Source organism: Peromyscus leucopus, chromosome 12 (genome assembly GCF_004664715.2).
Source record: "Peromyscus leucopus breed LL Stock chromosome 12, UCI_PerLeu_2.1, whole genome shotgun sequence".
Classification (NCBI taxonomy): domain Eukaryota; kingdom Metazoa; phylum Chordata; class Mammalia; order Rodentia; family Cricetidae; genus Peromyscus; species Peromyscus leucopus.
The window spans coordinates 69,685,195-69,691,003 of NC_051073.1; positions in this window are offsets into that span (position 1 = coordinate 69,685,195).

Here is a 5,809-nt window from a genome sequence, read left to right on the forward strand (position 1 = left end):
GCCTTAATCTTCTTGCCTTTAATGAAGTGCTTTGACGGTCTCTTTATGTGTTTGCCTGTTAGAAGTAGGGCATGCATTGGGGGTTCTTAATGGAACCTCATCAAATTTAAAGTCATGATTGAAAAATTGTTTGCCCTAGGTTAAAAAAGTCCTGTTTAGCTACAGAGAGGTGGGGGGGAGGGGGCTTGCTAATCAGAAAGTCAAAGCTTTGCTGCTAATGGCGTTTTATTTGGGGATTTCTCATCCAAAGAATAAAATAGATTTGAAGTATATTTTAATAAATTGCAACGTTGGAGAGAGAATGTGAATATAAAGGGCAAGCAAAATAATACTTGAAGCATCAATTAAATCATCCATTGATTTTTTTATTTATGATTTTATAAAATGAGTAAGAATTATTTCCAAGTACCGTGCCTCATTTCAGCTTTCTCCTGATTTCACTTTGCCTTCTATCGTCAACAGCTACTGATTTCACATTCTGTGGCGTGTTCTTTGTTAACTGTTAGCGACTGCAAGGGGTCAAACGCAGACCCAACTCGCAGAGGTTCCAATCCGATTGGTCAAGAGCCTCAGATGTTTGGCAGCCATTCACCTCTGCCTGAGTGTTGCCAAACTGAAGGCAATGTCCTAGAAAAGAAGCACAGCTCTCCGAGACTTCCCGAGGAAGGGACAGTGAAGAGAAACACATCGATTTGTCTTTGAATCTTAGAAATGAGCAGCACAAAAGGAGTCCAGACTGTGAGCTCCAGGTGCTCTGGCTAGAGGGCAGAGGAGCCATTGATTTAGATTAGTGTCCTCAGGACAGTTTGAGCTAGCCCATAATAGTCTACAGGGCTGCTTTCCAGAGTGCCACCTGGAGTTACTTCACAGCACCTGACCCAGCACTTTCACCAGACCTTCAGTTCCCTCCAACCTATCGCCACGAAGTTTCCAGAGTGGCATTTCTAGAATGCCTCTCCCCGTTCAATGCCTCCCCAAGTTTCTCTTGCACGTGGTTCTATTGCTGTTCTCCATATTTATGTAAAACAAGTTCAAAGTTCTGGCAAGCCAGGCACACCATGACCTTGCCAGACTGCAACCAGCCTTACCAGATTCATCTTTCATCACTCTTCTCCACACCCTGTGCACCCGAATTGAGAACCTCAGTTAAGATTTTGTGGTAAAATGATTCACTTCCCCGAAACAGGTATGCATATTTAATTAAACTCATTTATTTATTTTCTGGGAAGCATTTGTGGCCTCTTTTGTCTGGAAAATAAAAAATCTCCAGGTCAAATATAGCCCCCTCCCTGAAGCTCTCTTCTATCTCATTAGCTAGAGTCCATCAGTCCTTTCTTGGTGTTTTCTTAATGTCTTAGATCTTCAACAGTTTTAGCTCCCATATTTATATTTCTATCAATTTTTTTAATTTACAAAATCAGTTTGTAAAATTTCTGAGAGTGAAGACTAGTCTTGTGTATTCCTATAATTTTATTTTTGCTTCTCCCAGAAAGGAACCTAAAATGATTTTTTCATAAATTAATGTGTGATTGTGGAGCAAAGACAAGACCAATGGGTCCTCAAAATTGCCTCTCTTTAATTCTCAACTGTCCTGGTTGGATCTTTGTCAACTTGGAACAAGCTGAAGTCATTTGTGAAGAGGAATTCTCAACTGAGAAAATGCTTCCGTAAGACTATACTACAGGCAAGTCTGTCAGGCATTTTTGAGATTAATGATTGATGTGGAAGGGCACAGCCCATTGTGGGCAGTGCCATTCTTGGGCAGGTGGTACTGAATTGTACAGGAAAACAGGCTGTGCAAGGGATGGGGAGCAAGCCAGTAAGAGGCATCCCTCCATGGTCTCTGCTTCAGTTCCTGCCTTGACTTTCCTCCGTGATGGAGCAGACACTGTGTAGTCTTTGGAAAAATATTATGCTCTCCATTCTGAAGTATGCAAGATTCTTCCCTTGAGAAGAAAAAGAAATATATAATTGGTTCATAAATGAGAACTGTTAACATTATCATTCTTAACAAAAATATTGTCCACTGAAAGTCTAGAGCAATTGTGTCTTGGGAAAGATGAGAAAAAGAATCTGTTTTCTTTTTCATCTGAACTTCTAGCATGTATTATTTCAGTGCAATAAGATAAATCATAAGTTTATGGATTATGTACAGGAGAACACATTTATTATACTGATTAAAACATGTATGGTAGAGAAGCACATTAGGTTCACTATTTTTCCCTGGGAAAATACATCTCCTTTATCTAGGTAATGGTTATTCAGGTGCTTTTGGCTTATAAAGAGAAGTTTCAAGGTAGAATTGGAAAACGTTTTGCTAACGCTTTCTGTAAACTTGAATATTACTCTCTAACTTATAGAATTGGCATAAAGGAAAAAAAATTGAAAGATGGTGATGGTGATAGGTGACTTTCTCTAGAGAGAGGGAGAGGAGGAGGAGGAGGAGGAGGAGGAGGAAGAGGAGGAGGAGGAGGAGGAGAAAGGGGTTTATTTGTCTTATGCTGGGTCATAGTCCATTGAGGGAAGCCAAGTAAGGAACTCAATGGAGGAACCTAAGGCACAATTTAATTGCTCCCCATGGCTGGCTCAGCCTGTTTTCTTATATAACTCAGGACCATCTGCCCAGAGGGGACACTGTCCATGGAAATCTGGGTCTTCTCACATCAATCATTCATCAAGAAAATTTCAGTCAGACTTGCCTGTAGGCAAATCTGATGGGAGCATTTTCTTATTTGAAGTTCTCTTTTTCCAAATGACTCTAGCTTGTGTCAAGTTGACAAAAACAAAAGACAAAACCAAGAAACTAACCAGCACATACACACATAGGGAAGGAACCATAATTAAAACAGAGATGAGGATATGCATATATGGGCACTGGAGAGAAGAGCCTATGACTCAAGAACACACTAAGACCTTATATGGACATACTAATCATGAGTGCTGGCAGACAGAACCCAGACAGCATCAGAGAGATGATTATGCATCTCAGCCCATGTGGAGAATGCTCCAGACCTGGTATTATTCATAAACATGGGAGAAAAGAAACTTCTGAAAAAACAAGGACCATAGACTGATGACTGAGAACCAGATAAGACTGTAGCATCATCAGTGTGTACCTGAATGCATAGAATGAATGGATTGGTGGCCAACCAGAACTTGCCATACTACATAAAGGAAACAGAAAGCCCAGGTAGACTGTAAGATTAAAATGAATACAATATTCAACAGAAATAAAGTTCAATTTCTTTCATATTTCAAATGTGTGGATTGATGCTCATATATGCTACAATAAGAAGGCTTACCAGGAGTGGGAGGAGTTGTGAATACAGCATGATTGAACAATGATGAGTCTGAATTATCCATTGTAAAGTCAAGTGCTGCATGCCAAGTTTCTAGACCACAAAGACATGATCACTAACTGAAGACTCTGAAGATTCTCATGAAGACATCATCCCTGGAAGACCAGTAATAATCATAGGGATGGTATGTTAAGTGTGACAATGGGAGAAATAATTCAGAGCAATCGCCAATGAGCCTTGAGTGGTCCTGAATATAACACTAACGAGACTTTGAAATTGGCTGAGAAAGAAAAATCATATGTAGACTAGTAACAGAAATAAACAATGCTACAGAAAATTTGCATGTTTGAGGGACAATGAGTACTTGTTATACAGGCACATAACTCCATTGTGTTAGAACCTGGCTAGCAAAGGCGCAAAGTAGTCAGCTAGACTAGGAGAGAAGTGCAGACCCATGACATATGGTAAGACTTGGAGTCAGTGGTGAAAAATACAGATGTATATGGAGGCCATTTCTTTGAAATGGGATATATGAACTATTCCCAATGGTTGTCTTTACCTTGAGCAAGCCAGGCACATTGCCACAAGAGGTTGTTTCAAGGCAGTCATTTTAAGGAGAGATACTATACTGAAAACAAAATAAAACAGAAATCCCTTGGATAAAAACTGGAGACCAGCATAAAAATCAGAAGGTAAGACATTATTTTATATTAGGGATTATTTATATTGGTTACTTTACAAATGTTAGACTGCTGCTGTTATCTGAAACAGAATCTTATAAAACAAATGAAAAGGTAAACGAGGCTTACTATTGCTGTGTAGTTTACATACTGAACTAGAAGACTGTGTGAGATCTGGATATGCTTTCAGAAAGTGATTGGCTTATATTCCCATGTTCCCAGGGGCCATATGGAAAAGAGAGTAGTCTCTAACAAACAAGACTCAGAATTGTCTTTGTCTACTCAAAACTCTCCAATGATTTTCTTTCAGACAAATTAAGCAAAATTCACATTCCATAATATGGGTTGTTTTGCCTTTACATTCTCTGATAAGGAATCATCTCCTGACTCTGATCTTGTTTCCTGGTATGCTTGGTCTGTCTCTACTAAGTTACCACTCTGAATGCTGTTTGATTTCTTTATATTTTTACCTTTAATTGGGTGAAACTTCACAAAAGCATATAATATGTTTTGATCAAATCTAACCCCTATTACCTTTTATCCAGTTCCTCCCATGTCGCTCTCTAACCACTTTTCCCATCCAAATTCATGTGCTTTGTTTTAAACCACAGATTCCTCATAGTACTGCTAGCACATGGGTGTAAGACTATCTCCTAGAGCAAGGATAGGCTCTCAGGGGCTGCATCACTGAAGAAAACTTACTCTCCTGACCCCAGCAGCCATCAAAGCCAATAGCTCCATAGATGAGAGTGAGACCTCATGAGCCACTTCTCAGTCCATGCTGAGATTCTTTTAGGCTGGCTTGATTGTGTGTGGGAATTGTACACATACATACAGCCACTGTAAGTTTACATGTGCTAAATCCCTTCAGGTGCATAAAACACGGTGTTATTGCAGTCATCCACTATGTCTGGCTCTTATATTCATATCATATAGGGCTGAGCAAGTGCATGTTGACCAGGTGTGGGTCTCTGACTTAGTTGCCATATATTGTAAAAAACAATCTTCTTTTATGATGGTTGAAACCAACACTAATATATAGATATAGAGATAAGTCACTAGGACACGGTTTAACATTTGTCAACTTATCTGAACAATAGTAGTATGGTCTCCCTTAGGGCCTAAGACACAGCCACCCATGAGTTTTGAGTCTAGTTAGCTGTACTAGATATAAGTTCCATCTTTTAGAGAGGGCTTTAAGTCCAATCAGAAGTAGTTGGTTACTTCCATAACATAATATGCCACTATTGCGCAAGTGAGTATGTCTTATCAGGTCAGTCATTATTATACCACACAGGATTTCAGCTGTGTAAGACTGTTGATTACTTCCCCCTTCCCAGGGAACCTACATATAACCTTGAAGGACTATGAAAGTATCCAACAGTAATGAAACTTGCAGGCTGTTACCAGGGTACCAGCCTGACTTCTCATGTTCCCAAACTCTATGTGGTATATTCAGCAGCGGGAAATTCACATTAAATCTACTTGGGTTTTCATTTCACCTCAGTCAGAATGGCTAAGATTTTTTTTTTTAAAGAATGACAACCAATGCAGATATGGATATAGAGAAAGAGGAATACTTACTCACTGGGGGTACCATTGTTGAAATCAGCGTGCCAACACCTAAAGCATTCAGAAACAGATCTCCCATATAAAGCACCCAGGCATATACAAAGGACTCTCTCTATATTAGACTACAGAGATATTTAATTCATTCATGCTCATTGTTTCTCTGTTCACAATACCAGTAAATGGAAGCTAAATGTCCATCAATTGATGAATGGACAATGAAAATGAAAACATTTATACAATGGCATATTATTAACCTGT